Source organism: Symphalangus syndactylus, chromosome 5 (genome assembly GCF_028878055.3).
Source record: "Symphalangus syndactylus isolate Jambi chromosome 5, NHGRI_mSymSyn1-v2.1_pri, whole genome shotgun sequence".
Lineage (NCBI taxonomy): Eukaryota > Metazoa > Chordata > Mammalia > Primates > Hylobatidae > Symphalangus > Symphalangus syndactylus.
This window is the reverse complement of record NC_072427.2, coordinates 114,426,569-114,454,085: the sequence shown is the minus strand read 5'-3', so window position 1 is coordinate 114,454,085 and position 27,517 is coordinate 114,426,569. Positions and strand designations below refer to the sequence as shown.

General features: G+C 35.6%; 1 protein-coding gene across 7 annotated transcripts in view; it reads right to left on the bottom strand.

Moving 5' to 3' along the window:
• The window catches only part of NRIP1 (nuclear receptor interacting protein 1), a 105,019-nt gene that overhangs the window by 31,884 nt on the left and 45,618 nt on the right, over positions 1 to 27,517 (bottom strand). For 4 of the 7 annotated variants that reach the window (XM_055279305.2, XM_063640663.1, XM_055279304.2 and 1 more), the window contains one exon: positions 21,990 to 22,115. The exons of the other annotated variants lie outside the window; for them this stretch is intronic. The gene's annotated coding sequence lies outside the window, so the exon portion shown is untranslated. The remainder of the gene's footprint in view (positions 1 to 21,989; positions 22,116 to 27,517) is intronic. 7 annotated transcript variants of the gene reach the window in all.

The following is a 27,517-nucleotide window of genomic DNA, read 5'->3' as shown; positions in this document are numbered from 1 at the left end:
CCTCCCGCTCACTGCCCCCCAAAAATACGTATACTGTAGGAATACTCCTAGGAAGTGACACAAGTGGAAGAAAAATATTCTTTCAATATGCTGAAAACATCTACAGTGCACTAAAAAAAAGTCTCTAAATTTGGCAATACATTTCTTCCAAAAATGTTATTCAATAACATAAACATTATGAAGTAGAACTGGCTGTCCCATATGTTCTGAATAAAAGGGTTAAGCAGAGTCCTGCATAACTAGCAAAGTGGAAGAATAAATGGTAAGATTAAGACATACACATACAAACATCAAAATCTAAATATCAGAACAACTAAATAAAATTTTACCTTGCATCTCTACTTTTAACTATATAATAAAAAATGGTCATTGGATAGCTGATACTTGTCAAATCTCAGCAAACTTATGACTGAGAAGGGATAAACATGGTTAAACCTTAAAATATCTGTTCAATAATCTGTTTTTAATTATCAAAAAAATGTTGACATGAAAGGCACTTCTAAAATTGCAAAGGGAAACCTTGTATTTTGCATGGCTATGTAGGTATACCTTTGTGTTATCAGTGGTGAGTCTGGAGATAAAAGATGATCACACATAACCAACTAAAATTGAAACCAGTAATGACAAAAAAAAAAAAAAAAATCAGGGCTAAGAAGCTTCCTATACTTGACTTCATAAACTATTTTACTGTATTGGTTACTCAGAGGACTAGATACCACTCCAATCCACAAATTGTCAACCTCAACAATTTAAATGTACGAGTCAGATTTTCCACAGTTCACTTCTGAAAGATCTTCATTTATACAAAAATCCCTTCTATATTCATATCTAAAAGATACCATGAGCCTTAAAAACAGTTAACACTGGGGCTCAACCATTTGCTATGTAACCCCAGGTTAAATGTGTCTGAGCCTCAGTTTAATATGTATAACAATGTATTTAATGGAGCAGTTGTGAAAATTAAAGATGACAACGTCAGCCTGGGCAACACAGTGAGACCCCATCTCTAAAAAAATAAAAATAAAAAAATAGCTGGGTGTGGTGACATGTGCCTGTGGTCCCAGCTTCTTGGGAGGCTGACACGGGAGGATTGCTTGATCCCAGGAAGTTGAGGCTGCAGTGAGATGAGATCACACCACTGTACTCCAGCCTGGGCAACAGAGAGAGATATGTCTCAAAAAAAAAAAAAAAAAAATGACAGTGTATATACAACAACCAATCCAACACAGGAGGTCCTCAAGAAATGTTAATTCACCTTTTTCCTTCTTTGTATTACTTATATCTGTAGTATTGATCATGATTTATATAATTATTTTAATATAATCTTATATTAATTAGGCAAAGTCTATCCTTCCAAAATCAAGCACTATAGTGGAAACTAAAGTAAGTAGTACTACTTTGAAAATGTTTTGATACTCAAGTATCTTAAACAATTTTCTGTATAATACCATGTACCAAGTATCTGGTATTTCCAATTCCTGACACATTCTGACATCTACAGTTAGATCATGTATTTATATATTTTACTATGCCTTGGTACTTTCAATCATATGACACTGCTTAGTCACAATAAGCCAATTGATTCCTCTATCCTATTGTTTATAAAACCATCCATTAAAGGCAAATTGTAAGATTTTTTTTGGGGGGGCGGTGGGGGTGCAGACTGAGTCTTGCTCTATCGGCCAGGCTGGAGTGCAGTGGTACGATCTCAGCTCACTGCAACCTCCGCCTCCTGAGTTCAAGTGATTCTTGTGCCTCAGACTCTCAAGTAGCTGGGATTACAGGGGTGCACCACCACGCCTGGCTAATTTTTGTATTTTTAGTAGAGACAAGGTTTCGCCATGTTGACCAGGCTGGTCTCGGACACCTGACCTCAAGTGATCCGCCTACCTGAGCCTCCCAGAATGCTGGGATTACATGCAAATTGCAAGATTTTTATGCTATACAGAGAGTTTTCTTGAGTGCTATCTAACTTTTTTATTATTTTCATTTAACTAGGGAAAATAAAACTATTAGCTTACTGAAAAGGATCAGCCTTCTGAGTGATATGACATGGATCAACTTTAATTTCACTCAAGAAACAATTTTTTAAAAATAGAAATTTTCATTGGAATTTCAAATGAACTTTGCTTTTTACAGTGAAAAACATTGTTGTCAACTGCAAACGATATACAACAGGCATTTTGTGAAGATATTTCGTTTCAAAGATACCTTTAAAAAGTGGACAGCACACTGAAGCTAAGAGAACCAGCCTTAAAGTCAGGTGGCCAGGCTTTGAATCTTAGGTTCAGGTAGCAACATTTCTGAGATTCTAGGTATAATATTAACTATTTAACAGGGTTGTAAAAAAAAATGAAAGCACCTAACACTGTGTCTGCTATACTCTAAGTACTCAACAAGTTCAAGTATTCTAGAGCAAATTTTATTTTTCCCTCTGAAGTAAAAGCAAAAACCTATACTCACCTGCCTTGTATTTTATCAGTACTACAAAATAAATCCAAAATCTTTTGCCATCACTCAGTAGTATAAGTAACAATAAAAACCCAAAGGGTAATAATTATTCCAATTTCATACACATTAAATGATGGTATTGCAAATATAGCTTCTGATCCAAATAAAACAAATGGAAAATGTAACTCACATTCATGCAGACAGACAACCACATACATACTAAATAAAAGGAGTAACTAGATAAGCAGAAATCACAAGACATATGTCCAAGATCTGAGTTTTAGCCTAGAGACTGTCATTTGCTACCAGTATTAACCTTGGCAGCTTGCATTTAATTACTTTAAGTCTCAGTTTCTTCATTTACAAAAGAGGAAGAAGGAGTCCTACTGCAGAGAATAGTTGGGAAGATTACAGGCTGGACCGTATGAGGAGGTTTCTTAAATCTGGGATACAAGGCCTTCTGAGAAATGTACATGTAGGCCTATGGGATCTGAGATTGTCAGTAGCTTCCAATAAATCATCAATTACTCGAACCACAAAATATTATGAAATGTAGGTTTGTCAAAATGCTTCGGAATCTTTAAAGCTATAAATGATTTTAAAGTCGTGTTAAACTTCCATGAATTACAGTGTTCTGGGAGAGTGAGAGATTTAATTTTGTAAGAATTTTAATATTTCATAAATATGGAAGAAAGAGAATTCTTATATATGTAAAACTATAGCCTAGGAAATTCTGTCAAATAAGACTGAGAAACTCACTGGTGATTACAGAGACTATTTTTAATGTAAATCTGTCTGATAACTCTTGTGATAACTGGTTTAGCTGTGTGTGTGCGTGTGTGTGTGTGTGTGTATTACTGTACTCACTTCCTAACTGGCCCTCCTCCAACACATTTTCCACACTGCAGCCAATGCTCTTTGTAAAAGGTAAATCTCTTGGCTAAAAACTCATAATAGTTTCTATTTCACTTAAGACTAAAGTCTGAATTCCTTTCTATGGTTTGGAAGGCTCTGCATCAACTGGCTCCCGTGCATCTGACCAGCCTTATCTCGCATCATTTAGTCCTTTGCTCATTCATTATGCTCCAGCCAGGCGATGACCAGCAGTAACGTAATGGGAGCCACCAATATAACTTTAAATTTTCTAGTAGCCAAACTTTTTCAAAGTTGAAAAAAAGTAAAATTAATTTGAGTATATTTTATTTAACGAAACATACCATGGTATCAGTATGAAATCACCATAAAATTCTTAAGATACTTCACATTCTTTTTGTAGTACTAAGTCCTTCCTCCAAGTTGGTGTGTATTTTACACCTACAGACTACCTCCACTCCAGAAAGCCGCATGTGGCTTGTGGCTCGTAACTTCTTCATTGGACAGTACAGCTCTAGCTACACAGACTTCTCTGGATCCCAGAACACCAACAGTGCTCTCTGGTCTTTGGGCATCTGTGTGTGTGGTTCTCTCTTTTGAGAAAGTTCTTTCTGGCTTTCTTATGGCTGGCTCCTTTGCCTCCTTCCCCAAACTCAGCTTAAATATCACCCGCTAAGGTAAGTCTTTCCCAATGACTTTAGGCAAACAGTCTCCCCATTTATTCCCTAGCAGAGCACCTCGGAGATCACAGTTGTCTTAGGACTTCTCTCATTCTGTCATTTTTTGTGCTTGCTTTCCTTGCTTTTCAAATATTTGTTTATGTCCTGTTTTCCACCACTAGACTGTAACTATTGCTTCATGAGAACAAGGACCACTTTTATTCTGTTCACCATGGGCACATGTGAGATAACTGAATTTTTGCTAAATATAATAAATGCATGTCATTGCTCTTAGTTGCTCCCTGACCACTTCTATACATAATATTCAGAAACAACTGGGAGCATAATATACACACAAGAAAACAATAAATATATACATAATTATTTAATTATAAACCAAATAAAGACGCTTACACGATATAATTTTTGAAAAATCCTTATTTTCAAGACACTTTTATAAAGATAAAAAATCACTTTATTAAAAATTACAAGTACTATCCAATTAAAAAATAAAACTTTACTTAAATCAAATCATAAGGCATTTCGAATATTTCTCCCTTTCCTGCCTTCCTGAGAAAAGTATTGTGTTAATTGCTATTCATTTGGCATTCACACTTTTAAAGTCAGATCACCCCAGTCTCCTATAGATTTACGAAAAATCTTTAAATGTCAAGAAATTTTTATAATTAAAGGGAGAAAAAAGGAAACTATGAGTGATATTTGAAGAAAGATAAAGGTTTAGTTAAGATTTAAACAAATTAAATTTTACCTTTTCTGCTCTTAACTCTCATTTTCCAAATCATTTATTATAATTCTAAACTGAGATTCACAGCTCCTTCAGACATATTATATTTTTAAGTGGAAAGGTGATCACTGACAATTATGCAGTTTTTGATACATATTTTAATAAATTCGGTACAAATAAAAATCACATAACTGATCATGACAAAGAATATATACTTTGGGAGAAGAAAAAATATGACTAAAGTCACAGACCATTATCTAGGTTAAAAATTGAGAATAAATTAATAGGTAAAAGATAGAAATAAATGGTTGGATACAGCTCCCATATTATGGTTACCTAGTCAAGTCATCTGTTATTAACAGCAGGATAAAAAAATATGTCAGTAGAGGACATGGTAATCTTACACGTAGACGCACAAACCCACAAAAATCATCATTATATATATTATTTATATTATCCTTGAATATATATGAAAAAATATATTTTTATATTTATATATATACACATAAATATATTTATATATACAATTTATATATAATTTGTACATACTCCAGGTATTACACATTTGTCTTCTCATTTAATCCTCATAACCTAAAGAGGAAGACACTAAAATAATCCCCATTTTGCAGATGGGGAAACTGGTGTAAAGAAGGTGAAATAATTTGCTTGCACACTTTGCCCAACTGTTGGACTAAAGAACGAGGCCTGGAGATTTATTTTCCAGTAATTGGAAGGAAAGGGTTAGAAACAGTTTAGCCACCATCCCTATGACCTGTAAGCTTATAAACTTAATTTTGAGCATGAGACAGCCACGTCTCCAAACCACACTGCTACTGTCTAGTAGTTTCTCCAGTATCTCTGTGTTTGGTCAATTTGGCTTTGTGATCATGTCTCTAGTTCCTTGTTCATTGCTCTACTGGAGATAAAACCAAGTCATGAATGTAGCCCATGTGGTTGAAGGCCTGACCCACCTACAGCTAAGTCTGTCAGCACCTTGAACTAGGCATATGATTTTTGGATGGACCTTCTCAGTCTTTAACTTGAATATTTATCTGACATGTACCGCTGGGACCTATCTGCAAACCCCAGCTCCAACCCCAGGAGTCTAATCTGTCCATGAACAATCTGAATTAGAATATTTCTTGAATTTCTTGAAAAGTCAGCTTTAATTATCACTGAAGGAGGCAAGCATTGCCCCTTGGTGGTCCCCACATGGCAAGAGTCTCAATTGGCTGCCTTCCTCTGCAAAGCCATGACTATATTATTAAAGAAAACACTGCCACAGATATCAAATATCAACAGACTATATAACATGTTTGTGACTGTGCTACAGTTGACCCTTGAACAACGCTGGCTTGCACTGTGTGTGTCCACTTATAAGCGAATTTTCTTCCATTTCTGCCAATCCTGAGACAGCAACACCAACTCCTTAGCCTAGTTAATGTGAAGATGAGGAGGATAAAACCTTTATTATGATCTACTTCCACTTAGCAAAGAGTGAATATATTTTCTCTTCCTTATGGTTTTCTTCAGACATCTTCTTTCCTCTAGCTAACTTTATTATAAGAATACAGTATATAATACATAAAACATACAAAATACATGTCAATCAACTGTTTTAATGTTATCGGTGAGGCTTCTGGTCAACAGTAGGCTATCAGTAGTTAAGTTTTGAGGGAGTCAAAAGTTATATGCAAATGTTTTAACTGCACAGTGGCTGGGACTCCTAATCCCCACATTATTCAAGGGTCAACTGTATTCACAAGTTTATTCCAATGTGAACTCTCTTAGAAAGACAGAGAGAGAGAGGCAGGCTCTTGCTCTGTTGTCCAGGCTGGAGTGCAGTAATTCAATCACAGCTCCCCACAACCTTGAACTCTTGGGCTCAAGCAATCCTCTCTCCTCAACCTCCCAAGTAGCTAGTTAATTTTTTAAATTTTTAGTAGCGATAGGGTCTTACTATGGTGCCCAGACTGATCTTGAACTCCTGGGCTCAAGCAATCCTCCTACCTCGGCCTCCCAAACTGCTGGGCTTACAGGGGTGAGCCAATGTGCCTGGCCACTGTAATTTTATGTAAAGTTTTCTTCTCAAATTTTTATATCTTTCTTCATAATACTAAATATGTTGTCACCCATTCTTGGCATAGAAGTCTACTGTGTCCACATCCATAGGGAGCAATTGAAAATTCTGTGTGTGTGAGTTTGCTTTGATTTATGTTCTATTTGGTTATAAACTTTACTGCAGCTATAGGAATAAAATTTGGCTAATATAAACGTAACAATTATTATTTCAGAAGCATAAAATTGAACCAAGAGTTGATACCAGGTTAAAAAAAAATCACTTTTTTAAAAGCTAGATGATTTGTGTTTTAGCCCTGGCTCAGGTCCTAAGCAGTTTTATAACAGTGGCTAAGTAGGAACTTGCCTAAAGCCCAGTGTTCTCATCAGTTAAACGAACTCTTTATAATAATTCCTAAGGTTCCTACTGCTCAAGAACTCCAGTCCAAGCCTAGCTAACACTGGATACCAAGTAACACTGCATGCTCATTTACTGAACTTAGGGAAGTATCACCCACATAAAGTTGTTCTCATGAATGTCTTCCATTTCATGGCTTAATAGTCATAATAACATGTCAGATGTTTGTTTTCTCTGTAGTTTAATGTACCTAGATATATCTGACTAAAATTAACAGGTGATTTTCTTGGATGTTTAAAATAATTTGTTGATATTGGTTAATAAGCATAATGTACCTAAACTGACAAGACGAAACTCTAAGAATTAGATTTCACAGCTTAACAAAATTCAACAACACAGTAGATCTGCATATGAGGGGAAAGAATAGAGGCAATTTGAAGTGAAGAAGAACTCAAAGCACACATTTGGAAGAAGTACACTTTAAGACTCAGTCACTTGAACTACTCTGACTGGAAAACAATTCCATAAACACGATTCAGAGGTTGGTTCTAAAACACTGAATTCCTGTTCCTTCAATACCTAGAGTACTTTCAAAAGAGCAACTCATGTAAAAACTCACTACCATGAACACTGCACAAACTGAAACCATAAATAGCCAAGAGAGAAGAAAGGAATGCATCGGGGTGGGTGAGAAGGGAGGGTGGTTGAGTATTCCTTATTCATGTGTTCAACAAATATTTATTAAGCAGTTATCATATGCCAGGTACAGTGTTAAGCATTGTGGATACTTTGGTAAACAAAATATAGTCCTTTCCTGTTAAAACAATCTTCCACTCCATCAAAAAATAAATAAATAAGGAAAGAAAAAAAGGAAAATATCAATTTTCTCTACTTGGTAACCTTTTAACTTCCCCATCTTACTTGGCTAATTATTAACCATGTGCATGCCACGTATTTCTTTTGAGAAAGTCAAAGATTCTAAAATCTTCAAAATTTGTAAAGTAATTACAAAATCAAAAACTGTAAGTAAAAAGAGTTTAAGAACATGTTTTATTCTGAAAAATAAAATATTCTTGTTTTTAGTTCTATAGTTTACTTTTCCTCTACAATTTCTGATATGTTTTTTCAATAGAGAAAAACCCACAAAACTAGGTGTACAAAAATACAGTACAAATAATTTTGATGCCTATATCCAATTGAAACAAAATTTAATAGTCTGAATTTTGTAAGGGAGTTCAAAAGTTCTTTGAAAACAACCCCTTTATAGACAATATGACCTCAAATAGTTCATTTTAATCAATGTTTTATGTCACAGAGTGATATATTTATTATTGACAGGTGCTTAAAAATGCTTCTTCACTTGGTCATTTTCTATAAAAGTATCTGCAAGCCAGTCTAGACCAATGTCTATAGCTTGTGATTATACGGATCTCCGGAATATCTTCAGGACGTATAATTACTACATACAGAACACTTATTCACACAATTAAATGGAACTGAAATGTAATCTAAAAAATGTAAAGCTATATACTAGTTTCAAGAATACAAAAAGTAAACAATAGGAAACAACTTTCATTTCATCAGTGTATTAGTATGAGGTATTTTGCTTCCTCTCTCTCCTAAATCAAGTGTTCTGATTGCAATCGAAGGATCCGGATGGGGACAGAAGAGGGAAAAGGGCACCTGCAGTTCATATGTGGCAAGAGGCTTGGACAAGAGGAATTTCTTTTCTCCCCTTGTAGTACAGATTTATACACAACCGAAAAAGTGCAGCTATGACCACATTTTAAGAATGCCTAAAAATGCCCAGGGGTCTAATTCCTATCACAGATATTTTAATCACTTTATAAAATGTTAAAGCATTTATTCCTTTCATATTAAGTAATCTCAAATATCCCAAATTGTACACTACAAGTCTCTATTTGAGTAACAATCACAGAATTAAAAAAAACTATAAGAAATGTGCAATTTCCTTTTCTACAACAGAATAAAACAGTATAATGTTTATGCAAATCAAGTTAGCAGAAAAATAAACAACACATTTCTTAATTTCTTAATATAGTTCAAGGTGGTGTAGTGGCCACCTCTTTTCTTTTTTTCATGAAAATCTCTTTCCTCTGCACCATGTTATGTAGGACCTTTAAGAATATAATGTACTGAAGATAATTTAAAATAATTTTCAAACTATGTCCATAACCACCTCCATGACTGCTCCCATCTGATGGTTAAAATCTTACAGTATTAGCTTGAATTTCATCTCTGCCTCACATGTTTCAAGCAGGGAAGCAGATTTAGTGCCTCAGAACACTTTACAGGGTTTCATTATCAATCAGGTTATGTTCCCAGTGACGCTTTCAGTAAAATTATCTTATTCGAATGAACTCCCTTGGACTGAAGTAAACAAAGCTGTAGCCCATTGCTCTCACATACTCTCCATTCATTTATTTCCTTTTTCTTAACTTAGACTTACAGCACGTGCCCTAGAAAGGGCGCGTGTTGAATATTCCTGGAGTGTCACAATATGTAATACAATAAAACAGATTACAGCCCTACCTTTCTTTCACAGCAGTGGTGCCAAGCACAGGTACACCGGAGCAATCAATTTGTTCTGCAGACAGTAAGGCTTTCATAGAATACTAATGTAAAATCTCTTTTCTTTCTCCTTTGCCTTGACTCCCCAATGCCCAGGTCCCGACCAATACAAGGAGGAGGGCGGTATGTCTTCTGCTGAGATAACCACAACTACTAATCAAGTATACGTGTACAAGAGCACAGGATTAAACCTCACCAAGCTTGAGGCAGGGTTTGAGAGCAGCTAAACACATGCACAGCATGGTCAAAATTAAACACACACACACACACACACACACACGCACCCACGCACACACACGTGCCATGAAAATACAGATGTGTCTACTTAGGTGAACTAATTCATCACACTTTACCATGCCTCATTTTTTTATCTCAGGGGCATAAAATTACCTCCTGTTGAACTGAGGACTTAGATTCAACAGTGCCCAACAATTGTTTTTCCAGAAACGAGAATCATGATCAGTCTTCTTTGTATTCAACTGCTAACCATTTTTAAAACTAGGCATTTTTCTTAATTGTACTATCCAGCGCAGTTTAAGATGAATTTATCATTTCAGGTATTAACACAGGGTTAACAGACTCTGCATGGATTCTTCAGATTTTACACTTAAAAATATATTGTAATAGCTCAAGTCTACTTTCTCAAGAAAAGTATGTGCATTACCAGTAATAAGACATACAAAAGATTTTCATGTATCTTGAAGTATTTACATTATGAATAATCCCAAGTTATTTGAAAAACATTTTCAGGTCTCAACAATTATTTAAAAAGCACCTTTAACACTTCATAATTATGGCATCACGGTGGTATGGTTAATCTTATAAATCTAGAGTTCTGGTGTTCTTTTCAATTAGACATTTTCATTGGCTTATTTTCCTTTTATTCAAAATATGAAAAGGTATGCCAGTCATTGAGTAGGCGAATGACAGAAGTTGTTAAATATTTTTTAACGACATACACTGCCACATTTTAATTTGCCTGCCTTAATTTTCAAATAACTCTTGAAAAGTATTGATAGCTAAGGGGCTGCAAACTAAGCAAAAATTAAGAACAAAATACTCTAAATAACTGAAGAAACTTATTAGGAGGCATCCTAAGCCATTCTGTTTTCATGTAAACAACTGCTTTAACACTGCTAAAATACATGTGTCTCATTTTGCACTTTTTCTATTTCTTAAAAAAAATCAGTAGGAACAATTAGGAAATACTAGGGACTCAATGAAGTATTGCAATAATGTTTAATCGATACTGATGCATTTGTCCTTGACACACTGACCATGTCATCAGGCTACTGTCATGTGATATCATGTCATTTCTCCACCTGGCTCATGACCTTGTCCTCTAAATGACCTAAAGCTTCCCTCAAGTAGCAGGAGGCCCCTCCCCGCTGTCTCAGCAAGGTCGAACGGGTCAGCGTGTCCTCATCTATAATCCACCACCATTTGTCAGCAGGGAGGCTGGAGGAGGCAGGCTTGCTACAAGGGGAGAATGCCCAATTAGGCAGCTGTCACACAAAGCATAGGCTGCAAAATTATCCCCTGTCAAAAGAAAGAGCAGCTGCGGGTGCCAATTACAGCAACCTTTCAACCCTTTAGGTACTGGAAACTACACAGAAGTAAATGAAGAACAATTAGTGATAACAAATCGATGAATTAGGACAGTAAATTAGAAATTACTAGCAGGTGAGCTTGGGTCATACATGACATTTAGGGCACACCAGACTCCAGGCAAGGGCAGGATGCAATGAATCACACTAACCATTTCCTCGCATATAGATTTACCCTCCAATATTTTCTTTTTGCAAACCTGAGATCTTTAAAGTACCCACAGCTAAAAATATGTATCTTAGTATACACACCCTTTCATTTCATGGACCCCCAAAATTGTTTCTCAATAGGAGAAAAATCCTTCAGAATAATAGGTCTAGTTCATTCTAACTTGTTTTCACACAGTCCAACATGTTATCCCCTCAAACAAATTTCTTAAGTGTGGCCCACAAAATCTAAAATATCAGTTTAAATCATCACACTTAAAATATTGTACTTGTCCTGATTCTACTTCAGTCAAAAAGCAACTGGGTATAAATTCTGAGAAAATGGCTTTGCTAATATAATGTTGAAGGTAACTTTGTCTACACAATGTCATTTTGTGAATAAAAAAATAACTGCCATGTGTGCTTCTGTACATAATATACATAAAGAAAATATCAACCACAAAATTACTCTCTTAGATTGTTCTGCTCCAATCCTGCAGAGGTGATACACATTAAGTCTCAAGCACAGAAAGCCAATGCACTTGGACTTTGTCCAACTCATTTATTTGGTAGTTAACATTCGCAGGCAGCGAAGGAGGAACATGGGGAAACAAGCCCCACGAAGGGGAGCAGATCCAATATGGCTACCGAGTGTTCATGGACATGGTTTCACTGTGCCTTAAAATGTCATGCGTGTTCAGAAACAACTTTCTTAAAGTCCATTTTTAACTAAGATTAATTTTTTTCCATAGAAAAAAGATGGTCTTCCTACATCAATTCTTTGAAAGTTGAGAAACCTGAATGATACGTGCTGTTATTTCTAAAGAGGCAGGAGAAAAATGCTTAACTAGACTTCTAAATCACAAATGGATAAAAGTGAGGAAGAGAGAAGGTGAGGCAATAAAGAAGCACTTTACTCACTCACCTCCAACACATTATAAATAAATCACAGTTGCCAGAGGGAAAAGTGTGTAATTCCTAGTTCCTAAGTCAAGCCATGTGATAATGTTTCTAAGGAGACAGATGTCATGGGGAGAAAACTTCTCCATTAAAAGTTTATCTGAGAATTTGATTTATAAATTATATTTCATCACTTAAAAACTGGGCATTTATAAATTCTCTTAAGTTTAGAATGCAACCCTCTAAAGTCAGACATAAGGAATTCAAAGCAATGACAAGTAGATAGGAATGAAGGAGTTAATGCCTTTAGAATTCAGCTTCCATCATACATGGGTGACTATCTCTTTAAATAATTTAAATCCTCTCCATCAACTACAAAGCTGTTTTGAAGCCATTTAGCTTTGTTCTTTACATGTGTTCTAATTAAGAAATGACCTTGTCATCACACACACCAGAAATCCGGGATTATTTCCTACAGCAAAAATTCACAGAGCCCCCTAAAGAAGAAAAAGGGGGGTAAAAAAGACTTCTTCCTCAGTTCCTCACTAAAGGAAGTTGTTGGTTGGTTGAACGCTGAGGCAGTTTCACCGCATAATTTTTTTTGTTGTTGCTGAATGTCACAGGGCGGGTTAGTGTGACCTTGAGCTGCATCAGCAGCACAGCAAGGGTCGAGATGCCTGCAGGCGCCCTTGTACTGGATTTGCAAGACAAAAACCTTCAAACTGGCTGAAGGACATCTTAAATCTCTTCAAAGGTTTTCCGAACTAATCTGGGCTGCTCTTAGCAGGATCTGTGCCAGTGTGAGAAGCAAAATTAAAAACAAGGTCTTTGACAGGATGTTGTCTCCTCTTAACCCTTCCCAAGCAGAATAGAACAAACCACCAGCATTCTGGAGAGAGGGTTTACCTAGAAGCATTCTTTCATAACAAATTATGTAAGCAGACAATCACAAAGAATGGGGCAGCTATTAGTTCTCAAAAGTAAACAACCCTTCCATTGTGCTTATTAAAGAATTCAGGTCGAATTCTTTCTTGACTATATTTCAGTGTAGTGAATGTAAAACTTAAAGCTCTATTTGTATCTTTCAGATTTGTAGCACAGTGATAGGTTAAGACTAAAAAATATTTCCATCAATATTTATCTCTAGAATTTTCATTTTTAAAAAAATACATGGTTTTAGTTAAGTCACAAACTTCATGCATACTGCATATAGCTTACCAAAATTACAGGTAAGGAAAATTACATTATAGCATGTTTACTAAATTTCTTATTCCCAACATGATGAATACATTCTTAAGACGGAAAAAAAAAATCATTAGAATAGTGAGTGACACAAGTAAAATAAGGTAAAGTAATCTCGGTCTTGTTATAAAAACATCAGCATGACATTTGATGTTTTAGCATTACCAGTGCATGGGCCAAAAGAGAAAGTATTAACGCCAGTAGAGGGTGTTTGATTCTTCCCTGGCAATGCTCTCAAAATTTAATTTAGTAGCTAAAGTAGGCAAATGTTTACATCATTACTCTAGAACAACAAAAGGAAAAAGATGAATAAAATAGTCCTGGCTCTCAAGAAATAAATAGTCTGGTGGAACAAACAGCTGTAATGCTTAAATCGCAATATATGCTAAAATCAGTGTGTCTCCATCTATAACATGCTGGTTTGTCATCATCAGACATAAGGTATGTCATGATTAGTTCTAAAGAGTATTTAGTGTAAGTATTTAGTGTAAGTACAGAATTTAATAAGGTCTAAGAGGTTGCAATTATTCCCTTGTAAAAAAACAGACTAAATAAATTCAAGATAACTTGGGTAATAACCACACTTTCACTCACTTGGATTCAGGTATGTTTTCCTAAACAGGACAGGAAAAGGACAGAGTAATAACACCTAGTGAGTAAATAAGACCCGAGAGTGCACAGCGCCGGTGATTTTCTTCCTTAGTCTCTGTGCCAAAGGAGAGAGAGTATATACTGTGCTAAATGCAATGACTGAAATATGTAAAAAGTGCTCTAGGAACACAGATAGGCTGTAACTAGGTTTTTAGCTCATGTGTACACGTGCAGGTGGTGGTCAGTGATGGTTAAAAAATGAGTAAGGGCTAGCCAGGCAGAAGAGAATGGCAGCCATTCTAGGGTCCAGAAATAGCACTCAAAGGCAAGGAAGAGCTGAGTGTGACACAGGAAGTGTGGTAGCCCAATGGGAGTGGAGATTAGGCTGGAAATGCAACTGGGACCAAGGACTTTGAATCAAGGCCATGCCAATAAGCTGGCCTTTATCTGGTGGGTTTCCTTACAAGCAATGGTATTATTAAAAGCGTATTAGAAAAACAAAACCAGAAGCTATGGGAGTTGTTCATAGCTTGGAGGAAGAAGAAACTGTAGATCAGTTAGTGCACTGCCATGGTCAAAATAAGACAAAGACAGGAGAGCTGAAGAAAAAGACAGCTCTGGAAACAAGGCTGCTTTGAATATTTAGAAACCAATTTGTTTAACATAAACAGTCAGTGCTATAAGATAGGGTGTTATTTCATAGCAACTTTATTAAATCAGAGATAAAAACGATACAAATAATTACTATATCTCAAGCCTAGGTTTGATAAACACTGTGCTAAAAAATGATTTCTACAAAGTTTCAAAAAAGTAGTAATTCTTATAGGGGGGCTTTAAAGAGTCAGAATCAGATCCTGTTTGAAATCTGAATTTTGTACATTTCAACTATCAAGCTTCATTAAGTATTAGGTAAGGGTTTTGCTTACTAAGACAGTAACATGTACCTTTTCAGAACAATGTGAGAGTGTATTTCCCTTGGCTGTAAGACAGAGATGTCCAACTGAAATTATAATGTGGTTCTTGGAGCGAAGAGTTCTATCTAACACTAATGAGAAAAAAAATTAACTCAGCAAATATTTATTGAGTCTCAACTATGTTTAGGACACAGAATTAAAAATAAAAACTACCCAACATTCTATCAGCTTCATGTTTTTAGATGATCACTCATAACGATATCAAGTCCCCAAATTCAAGCTTGCATGACATCACCACACAATAAAAAGACTATGAGTAAAAACAGTATGAAGCTGTCAGTAAATCAAGTGTCGGAACTAGCAGCCATCTTGGTATTCCCATCCAGCTGAAAGGTACACAATGCATTCCCAGAACCCTCAGGGAAGACCCAGCACCAATGTAATTTGAAGAGAGTCGTCAGATACTCTAGAGACTGACTGTCCCGCTAAGACCTCAGAAAGAATTTAACAGAGTATCAGCCAAGGTAAGATGGTAGGGAGTAAAACAGAACAGGAGTCACCAGGGCCAAGTAAATATCTGCCAAAGAGCAGACTGTACTCTCAGAAAAGGACTGCCAGCATCAGGGATCAGGTTGAGGCAAGTGGAGGGGAAGGTCACGCAAAGGAGAGAAGGAAAGACTTGAGGGGAAGCCTACTCAATCCTGCAAAATAACACATCAACTTCATTTTGTGAAATTATTTTTTTAAACGACCAAACCTCTGAAACCTCTGGAGTTGGGCGAATCACCATAGGAGAAGTATTAGAAGGTACACAAATCATAAAGAGGACTTGAAAGCTGGGGGGTGGGGAAATTGACAGGGCACAACTAGGAATGACCTTACTGAGTATCCACAAATAAAATGACTTCTCCTTGAGTAAGCATCTCTGTCTTACAGCTGCCAAGCCAACTCTGGCAGTAAGTTCCAGCACATTCTAGGTCTAGACATTAATAGAAAAGTGGGTAATATGATACACCGTGCAGTTATTAAAAAAAAAAAACCTATTAATCTACAAACACAAAAGCAAGGTTAACATTATTCGAATAGAAATATAGAAGATTCGGTTCGCAATTAGACAAGTGAATTGCCGTAATACAGCAGTTCTCAAAGGGTGGTCCAAGGATGCCAGGGGTGGCCATGACCCATTCAGGAGGCACATGAGGTAAAGACTACTTTCATAATACTAAATGTTATCTGGCTTTTCATATCATTCCTTCATAAGTGTACAGTAGAGTTGTCTAGAGGCTATATACGTGGAATGCATCCTTGTGTAACTCGTTTTAAATTTTTTCTCAGTTTAAATTTCTAATATGATAAACATCAGTTGATATGAATCTCATAAATAAAAGCTCTCTTGGGTCCTTGATAATTTAAGAGTATAAAGTTGTCTTGAAAGCAAAAAGTTTGAAAGCTGCTGCTATTAATAGTTGAAAAGTACAATGCTGGTTTTCTTCAAACAATCTCTTCTTTCTAATTTCAAGAATTTCCACTATAATTATGGCAGATAAATATTGTTCTCTGTGCAGAATGTCCCTAAGACCAAGATGAGGAAAGAAAAGAAAGAACTTTCTAAAAAGATGAGTAAACTAAGGACGATATAAAAAATCTCCCATCTCTACAGTCACTATTATCCTGAATTTACCATACAAGAAGTAACAAATGTACAAATATTTACAAAGAAGCTGCTATGTTGTTAAGAGCTGAAGTTACAAGGATAACTAAGTGATAAACCAGCCCTTAGTGGGCTCACAATCTCATCGGGAAAAAACAGAATCAACAACATAGTGAGATGCTACTAAAAAGAAGGCATGGACAAAGTGGAGAAAGCACTGAGAGACACAGTTTTTGGGAGAAGGCTGAGTGGTAAGGCAGGGAACACCGTTTTTAGTGAAGGTTCTCTACAGAGGCTGCATGTGAACTGACTCTAGGGACAAACAAGGCTTTCTCAACTGGAAAAGAAGCTTCAGTGTTCTTCAGAAAATAGGAGGACCATCAGCCCAGTCCGGGAAGCACAACGGCACAGAGTATGTTCTAGAAACTTTAAGTAATCACCTCCAAGAATAAAAATCGGCAGTAATGACAAACTTTTATAGAACATGACAAAATAATTTGATGGCATGTTCTATAAAAGTTGTAGATAATTGAATTTAATGATGAAAGATGTGGACTTAGATTTTGTAGTCTTTTTAAAAAACTTGTAATCTGTCATAGCTTTTTAAAAAGACAATAAAAGTGAGTTACTAAAAAAAAATAAAATGGAAACAGACAAACAAATTATTGGCCTTTACTGCAGATATTTTGAGAAGCACTAGCTTGGAGGACAGGCCAGAAGATGGCAGGTGGGAAGAAGGAGTTGCAGAGAGGGGCAGCAACAGCAAGAGACAAAGCTTCAAGCTAGAAGCTTATATAGACTGTACTATTAACATTTTCTAAATAAATAAATGCAAAAAGGAAGCAAACGAGATTTGAAAATTACTCATACACCTCTAATCCAGAATGAAGAAATTCTAGTTATCTAAATAACTATAGCATAAGCTCTGACGTTAGAATCAGACAATTTTCAGATATGCAAACCACAGGCCACATTGTTGAAGGGCAAATGTAGCAGAGAATCAAGGAGACTATCAGGTTCACAACAGTTAATTTCAGTGAAAAAGACCAGGGTCTGTGTAAGAAGAGAAAGTGTATTGACAGTTTGATCAACACTTTTAAAATTATTTTGATTACTTCATTTGAAACCTTTCATGGAAGAGAAAAAAAAAAAAACCTGAGTTGATACGGAGGCTTAGAATATAGGAATTTTATAAAATCTGAGTTGATATGGAGGCTTCGCATATAGCGACTTTATAAAATCTGAGTTGATATGGTGCCTTCGCATATAGCGACTTTATAAAACCTGAGTTGACATGGAGGCTTAGTCTAGTAGGGATGTTCCTCCCCAAACAACATAAGTTATATCAATTAAGATACTAAGTAAAAGACTTAAGGAAAAGTCAATTCTTTAAAGATATCAAATTAAAAAATGTTAATTGTATTAATGTTTCCCATAGTAACAGTAAGTTAGGATTAAAGAAGGTCTATCACTTTTCTATGTTCATTATGCTATTCCAATGGCTACATTATTTTTGATCAGACAAGTAACACAAGTAAGCTGGAGTTTTAGGAAGATCTGGTGGTTGTGAAAGACTCGAACAAGGATGTCAGTAAAGAGGCTTGCCAGCACAAGAGCTCCAGATGAGAAATGATAAGACTCTGAACGAAGATGGCTGGCTGTGAGAAAGGGAATTAAGAGTGGATGGAAGCAATGCTGGAAACTAACAATGATTCATTTGAGCCAAGCATACAGATTTTCTTACCAGGGTTATCCACAAGGCCAGGAAAACACTAGTGAGAAGGCCAAATTGGTTTACGGCAATTAATTCCAACTAGGACAACTCACCCAGATTATAAATTGATCTTTCTTTCACCAGCATCATGTTCCTACTAAAAATCTGGTGTGAAAGTTTAAACACATTTTACAAAGAGTTATTTCTTAAACAAATAAAAAAATATGACTTTGAGGAGTGTTTTATGAAGTTGGAAAGGCATTCCATGTATACAATTAGATTACTTTACCAACCTTGTAACCCAGCTCATCAGTACTGGCACTTTTTTTTTTTTTTTTTTTTTAGATGGAGTCTCACTCTCTTGACCAGGCTGGAGTGCAGTGGCGCGATCTCGGCTCACTGGAAGCTCCGCCTCCCGGGTTCACGCCATTCTCCTGCCTCAGCCTCCTGAGTAGCTGGGACTACAGGTGCTCGCCATGGCGCCTGGCTAATTTTTTGTATTTTTAGTAGAGACGGGGTTTCACCATGTTAGCCAGGATGGTCTCGATCTCCTGACCTCGTGATCCACCCGCCTCGGCCTCCCAAAGTGCTGGGATTGCAAGCATGAGCCACCGCGCCCAGAGTACTGGCCCTTTTTTAAAAAAAAAAATTTTATATAGATATTTTATGTCTGACATGAAAGTTTTAAACTCAAGACATCTATTCTACTACAATAGTTGTCAAAAATTTAATCAAACTAGAAAAAAGTACAATAGAGAACTCTTCCTAGTGGAAAATCATGACATATAACAATAAAAATTCCGTTAGAGAAAATTAGTATATTCAAGTGTTTAAGCTAACTGATTTATGGTCATTTAGTTAACACTACCCAAGATATTCTCTGTTTTTGTATCAGCAATTTCTATCAAAATTAGCTAATAAATATTATACACTGAGATAAACAGCACAGAAAGTATATCAAGTCCTATAAAATATAATAAAGGGTGAATTAATTTTGTTAGTTACTCCATATGATGGTTATATCTCTTTCAAAAGAAGGAGCTAACAAAAGAGCAAGGGAAACATGGCCTAAGACACTAAAAGGCTTTTTAAACACTTCATTCTTTATTTAGTTTGCAATATTCAATTAATTACATCCTTTTTCCTCCCAATCATTATCTTTGAGCTTTCAGTCAAAAAAACATTACTATACTTAAAAAGATAACATGAGTGTTTTGCAGGGTATGACAAACTATAGTAAAAACCTCATAAAACATTAGTTTAGAATCCTCAACTTGTCAAATACTCATCTCCTGAGATATACCAGATCCTCCTTTTAGAGACACAGTCCACTGGTTAATGAAAGGCTTATTGAAAAGACATTCTATACTTTGACCCAACATCTCCCAAGCTTATTTGACCATGGACTGTTCATTCAAAAGGAAAACCCATTTAACACAACACGTTTTAGAAAAAACACATTTGACATAATCATCTTTAAAATCTTAAAATCTAAAAACATTTAAAAATATGTGAAAGGAATACAGAAAATCACTACTAGTAATTCGTTTTTATAAATTTTTAGTTTTCAAAGTTATTCACTATACATTATAATTTTTTTTTCTTTTTTTTTTTTTTTTTTTGAGACAGAGTCTTTCTCTGTCGCCCAGGCTGGAGTGCAGTGGCACGATCTTGGCTCACTGCAACCCTGACTGCCGAGTTAAGTGATTCTCCTGCCTCAGCCTCCCAAGTAACTGGGACTACAGGCACGCACTACCGCACCTGGCTAATATTTGTATTTTTAGTAGAGACAGGGTTTCACCATACTGGTCAGGCTGGTCTTGAACTCCTGACCTCGTGATCTGCCCACCTCGGCCTCCCAAAGTGCTGGGATTATAGGTGTGAGCCACCATGCCTGGCCGTCTTTTTTTTTTAATCTGGAAGAAAAATCCAAATTTGACAATTTTCTAAGAACAACTCATTGGCTGTGTATATTTACCAGATGGCTACCTATAATTTACTTATCTAACTCTTAGTTGGATCCAGTGAGCATTGCTTATCATTCTGGCTACGTGGTAAAACAAATGTGTTGAAAATTAAGAACAACAATAAACCAATTATATCTTGTGGCGGGGTGGTCACAGGAATATGCATGATTATAATATTAATTTTAATAGAATTAGAAGTTCAGAAATGGAGTTCAATATCAACTGTTTCATCAAATATAAAAGCAGATTTCAGACTACCAACCAGTGATTAACACCTAATTATATCTGAATTAAAAAATTTTAGTATTTACAAATAATTGCCTCGTTGATTTTAAATTCCAATTATAGGTAAAAAATATACGAATATATGAAAAGTGACTTGCAACCAAATAATTATTAGTAATTTTATTCAGTCTTTTAAATAATGTTTTAAAGATTTTCTTGATGAAATTACAAGAAAAGCTAAGCATTTAAGTGGGTGATTAAAATAACTTCATTACTAGGTTTTCTGAACATTATCAGAACACTGAAGAAAAAGCAGTTAGGATTATCCATATGAGGCCTACAGGTAAAGAACAAATTTGGCTCAAAGTTGCCCTTCCCTTTTTGAAACACTGCGGTCAGATAAAACATGGTGAATTTTAGCATGCTGTATATGCTCGCTCTCTCTGACCAGATTTTTTCAGTTAGCCAGATGAAACTGAACTATTCACAACTAATTATGAGCACAATAATCAATCGTTATGCCTTTACAGAGTTAACTTGGATTTCTCCTTCCCAGAAATGAGCAGCATAAGGTCCAAGAGCTTAAGACATGGCGAATTCATGTAGGCTGTGGCTATACTAGAAAACAGGAGTGTTAATCCAAGTAGAATTAACCACTCGCTCATACTCTTTTTCGTTGCTCTGCCCACCTACTTGTGTTAATTTAATCCAATTACTTTATCATTTCTCAGAAATGCTAACAATGCTCCTTCCTTTCTAAGAGGAATTTTACATAATTCCAAAAGTAATCACTGGCCTATACTATAATAAACACACAATAATCAAACATGCTTCTATTTTTCCTCGAAACGGTAATTAACTTTTTATCTGAAATCGGGGATTGCTATTTTAGGATTTGTATTAACTGTCCATTTTCTCTGGTTTTTGATAAATTAAGTGTTATCAACAAAAATACTATTTCTTCTTTCAAGCTTTCCAATTCCTCTCTCCAGAAGTAATCTACACACTGAATTCTCAAGAATATCTTTCTCCATTTCTCTTACGGCATTTAATCTCTTTTACTGTTTGATTACATCATTTATCGACATTTATTCTTTCCATATAAGTTCCTTAAAGGAAGGATTGTATCTCTTTCATTTTTTAAACCACATTGCCTGATGAAATAACTTGCACAGATGAAGCACATAATATATATTTTGAATTATAAGCTAATTTATAACTGAGAAAGAATTGTCTGAAATATATTAAACTCATAATGATTAAGCCTTAAGAACTCAGGAAAAAAATATTCTCACCGTCTGTCTCCAAGCTCTGAGCTTCTTCTGCTTTCTGAGAAAGAAAATTGAGAAGGCTGTTGAAAAGTAGCTCTGATGTCATTGGGAGTCTTCAGATTCCCCGTCCTCCTTCAGTCAAGTGTGCATCTTAACAAGAGGGAAAAGATAGTTTGGCATCTATTCCAAACCAGATTCTGGAATATCTTTTGATGAAGTTCAACTTATCCCATTACCTTTTCTTGTTCAAGTTCAATGCAAAAGTACTCATTTGACAGAAAAATATCAATTGTTTATGAATGCTGGTTCATTAACGGAAAGCAATAGATCTTTGCTTTCCAGGTAATAATCGATAAAAGTAGCTGCTTCAACAAAATAAGCTGTGAAAAAGGTTTATAGTTGCTAGGATGTGTTTATTAACTTTTGTTAATTTCAAATTTCTTAGTGTGCTGTGCTAAATTAATTAATTTACATACAAAAAATTATAAATCCTCCTAAACGTGTATTTCTTAAAAAAAAAAAAAAAAGAGTAGCTATAGTTTTTCTTATAGGGAACTTTTTCAGTTTCAAAATACCAAGTATGTAATCTTTGCAGCAAAAAAATTGGTAATAAATATCAAATGCCCTATATCCATAAAAAGATTTACACAATAATGCCCAAAGTAGATTTATTTTTAATAGTCAAAAACTGGAAACAACTGAAATGCCCCCATCAATAGGTGAATGAATCATATGGTATATCCATACAATATAGTTTTACTACTCAGTATCAAAACAGAATACACACACACATATGGAAAATAAATATGGAAGAATCTCAAAATAATTACCCTGAGTGCAAGAAGCCAGACAAAAAGAAACATATTTTGTGTGATTCCATTTGGATAACATTCCAGAAAATGCAAATTCATCTATTGTGAAAGAAAATAGATCAGTGGGGCTGCCTGGGGATGAAGCATGCCCAAGGGAGGGATTACAAAGAGATGTCATCTTAATGGTGATGATGGTTTCACAGGTGTACACACATGTCAAAACTTGTCAAATTGTTTCTTAAATATGTGCAGTTTATTCATGTTGATAGTGGGAGGCTGGGCGTGCCTTGAGTATATTGCTTCAGAGATTGGGGATTGGAGACTTCAGAAATTCCCAAGGTCCCTACCACATTCTAATAGGAGTACTCATGTAATTGCAAATATGGTTATTGTTAAGTTGATGTGTGAATCACATCCTTCTCGGTATATATAATCAGGGCAAGTGATTGTTTCCTTCTTAGAATTCCTATCTGAATTTATAGTCAAGATTTGATTGAGTCCAAGCTCTATAATTTGGGGCATATGACTTAACCAGCCCTGCTCAGTATCTGTTGCTCCTCTATAAAATGGAATCTCTGCTCATTTCACTGAGTTGTGAAAATCAAATACAGTCATGTCCATGATGGCATTTTGTAACTGGTAAAGCATTACTCACTTAATGATGCTCCCATTTATGTGTCAGACCTATCTCTTTCCCACAGCTATTTGGTAGGGTGCTGCTGGTGGCTGTGTGATAGCTCAGAACTACATCTGTATTATGCACTGCCTCTTAGGAGTTTTATACTTGTATTAAGGAGTGGACAATTTTAGATTTTTTCCTATTTGCATCATTTTATTTCTATTGTTTGTTAGAAAATATGTATGCATTTACTGTAGATAAATTAGAAAATACAAATCAGCAAAAAGAAAAAATAATAATTACCTCTAAATGCAGAAATAATTACTGTATTTACTTTTGTTTAAAACAAAAATTCAGTTATGCTGAAATAATGTTGTTTCCTGTTTTTATCACATATAGTATATAATTTCATATAATTTAATTTTCTTGTATAATATTTTAATGACTACATAATGTTCCATGATGTAATATACTGTAGTTTATTTAACTATTTCTAATTTTTTCATTTTGACATTTTATGTCTGTATATAATGCACTGCACAAATTTAATTGTTCAGTTTTCAATTACCTTTCTTCCTTCTTGACAAAAAGATTATAACCTTTTATCTTAAAGTTGGAACAAGAAAGTAACCATAACTATATTTAAGAATGCTGGCCGGGCACGGTGGCTCACACCTGTAATCCCAGCACTTTGGGAGGCCGAAATGGGCGGATAACAAGGTCAGGAGATCCAGACCATCCTGGCTAACAAGGTGAAACCCCATCTCTACTAAAAATACAAAAAATTAGCTGGGTGTGGTGGCGGGCACCTGTAGTCCCAGCTACTTGGGAGGCTAAGGCAGGAGAATGGGGTGAACCTGGGAGACAGAGCTTGCAGTGAGCCGATATCGCGCCACTGCACTCCAGCCTGGGAGACAGAGCGAGACTCCGTGAAAGAAAGGAAGAGAGAGAGAAAGAAAAGAAAGAAAGAAAGAAAGAAGGAAGGAAGGAAGGAAGGAAGGAAGGAAGGAAAGAAAGAAAGAAAGAAAGAAAGAAAGAAAGAAAGAAAGAAAGAAAGAAAGAAAGAAAGAAAGAAAGGAAAGAAAGAAAGAAAGAAAGAAAGAAAGGAAAGGAAAGGAAAGGAAAGGAAAGGAAAGGAAAGGAAAGGAAAGGAAAGGAAAGGAAAGGAAGGGGAAGGAAGGAAGGAAGGAAGGAAGGAAGGAAGGAAGGAAGGAGGGAAGGGGAAGGGAAGGAAAGAGAGAGAGAGAGAGAGAGAAAGAACGAAAGAAAGAAAGAAAGAAAGAAAGAAAGAAAGAAAGAAAGAAAAAGAGCAAGCAAGCAAACTGCAAATAGTAATCTATAAATTGATTACTGGAACTTTAAAATATGAACTTGTGGGCTAAATCTTTTTTTGGTCTAGGTATATAGGGAAGAAACCCTACAAACTGGTATATTCTATGAAGAAAACCACCAACTCCTGAGAAGGGTAAAAGAAAACATCTCTAGAGGAACATTATTATTATCATTATTATTTTTATTTTTAGAGACGAGGATCTTGCTATGTTGCTCAGGCTGGTCTCAAACTCCTGGGTTCAAATGATCCTCCCAACTCAGCCTCCCAAGTAGCTGGAACTACAGGTGTGCACCACGGTGCCCAACTTAGAGGAACAGTATTAATGAACTGGTCATTATCTGTTGATGACACCATAAGGAATCCTTACAGCTACTACTCTTACCAACACTCCCAGAACTAAGAGACTTAACAGGTAATGATAACTATAGTTTACTGAGCAATTACTATGTCTCAAACATAACAATAAGCCTTTTACAGATATAATCTTTAAAAAAACCCTATAAGGTGATGATTATTATCCTCGGTTTGTAGATGAGGAAACTGGGTTTACGTTACCCCAAATCACAAAGCCAATAAGAGGCTGAGGTGGAATTCAAATCCCAGCATTTTGGAAAAAGACAGGGCCTTGACAGTTCTCTGGAACATAAATTCTGATTTTTCTCTACTACTGTTCATCTACAATGGTCTCAATTCAGGTAATGCAAAACACTTGGTACTAGCATATGAACTTAATGAGCCTACATTTTCCATGTAAAAAGTCAAAAGTATTCTGAGTCCACAATTTGTATTTGATATTTTGTCACATTCTAGAATTGTTTATGTTAATGGTTGGTCTCTACTAAGACATTATTATACTCCTTTTGAGACAAATATATGACCACACAAAAGATAAATTAAAAGAATATTTAAATAAAACCAACAAAAGATAACACAAAATAAACTACTCTAACATTAATACTTAAAGTTTTCCTATAGTAATAAGTGAGTAAATTAGCCTTCAGTTCAAGTCAGTGAAACTGAATATGCCAGATGTTTTGAATCATGACAAAAGAAGCATGTCTAATGAATAAGAAAATTTTAAATAACTTCATCATAATTATATTATGAAATATTATACAATCTTTAAAATGGACGTTTTCAAAGACATCCATTTATATAATAATGTGGTAAAATTATCAGAACATAATGCTAAGAAAGCAAGATACTATTCATCTGAGTTGAACAAATTGCCAAACAAATTAGAAGGCTAGACGCTATGGTAGGTGCTGGAGTTACAACATGAATAAGACAAACACAGTTCCCATGGGAAAGAGACAGGAAAGAAGCAAACAGAAAATAAAATAATTGAAGATTTCAAACAAAGCAAGAGGTACAGAGGAAGCTACTTTACATAAAGTGATAAGGAAAAGCAAAAGCTTCTCTGAGAAAATGACTTTTAAGCTGAGAAGGCCCTAGTCATACAAAGAATAAAGTGAAGAGAATTTCCAATAAAATAGCGTATGCAAAGGACGTGCCTGCTTAAGGAAGTGAGAGATGACCAAAGTAGGTAGTAATGAGCAAGGAAAAAAGGGTAACAAATTAGGTCAGAGATATGAGCATAAAGTACGATCTCAAATTTCTTTTTTAATGTGTTACCCCACACACATATACACACACCATACTGAAGGGATGGAGAACACAATGATAACAGTGATATTCTAGATGGTAGGAAAAGGAGTTGGAGTTATTTTCCCTTAACAGTTCCACATGCTCCAAAATAGGCTGCATAAACATTACAATCAGAAAACATATGGCTAGAACTTCCAGTCCAGTGTCTATGGCTAGAACTTCCAGTCCAGTGTTGAAAAGAAGTGGTGAGGGCAAACATTCATGCTTTGTCCCCATTTTACGGAGAAAAAGTCCACCTTCCACTATTATTATACAGCGGTAGTATAATACAGCTGCTATTCCCTCCTCCCTATGGGTAGTTTTTGGGTTTTGTTTGTTTGCTTTTATCACTGATGTGTTGGATTTTGTCAAATGATTTTTCTGTATCGAGATAATCATGTGAGTTTTTAACTCCTTTATGTGGGTTTTTAGTCTTTTAGTCTATTAATAATATATATTATATTAATTGTTTCAGTGTTAAAACAATCTTTCCTTTCTAAGATAATTGCCTACAACTAATATCATACTAATGGTGAAAGACTGAATGCTTTCCCCACCTAAGATCTGAAGAAGACAAAGATATCTGATGTCTACTCAATGCAACAAATATAAAGACAGATAGACTGAAAAAGAAGTCAAAATTATCCTTATATGCAGGTAACATGATCTTGCTTGTCAATAATTCTAAGGACTCTACAAGAAACCCAAAATAATTAATAAAAAAAAGTTTAGAAAGGTTTATGACAAGATCCACAATCAACTGCATTTCTTTTTTTTTTTTTTTTTTGAGACAGTCTCACTCTGTTGCCCAAGCTAGAGTGCAGTGGTGCAGTCTTGGCTCACTGCAACCTCTGCCTCCCAGGTTCAAGCAATTCTCCTGCCTCAGCCTCCCAAGTAGCTGGGATTACAGGCATGCACCACCATGCCTGGCTAATTTTGTATTTTTAGTAGAGACGGGATTTCACTATGTTGGTCAGGCTGGTCTTGAACTCCTGGCCACAGGTGATCCACCCACCTCGACCTTCCAAAGTGCTGGGATGACAGGCATAAGCCACCGCACTTGGACATTAAATTTATTCTTAAGCTTTATTCTTTTTGTTACTCTTGTGGCTGAATGGAATTTATTTTTGGATGGTTTGTT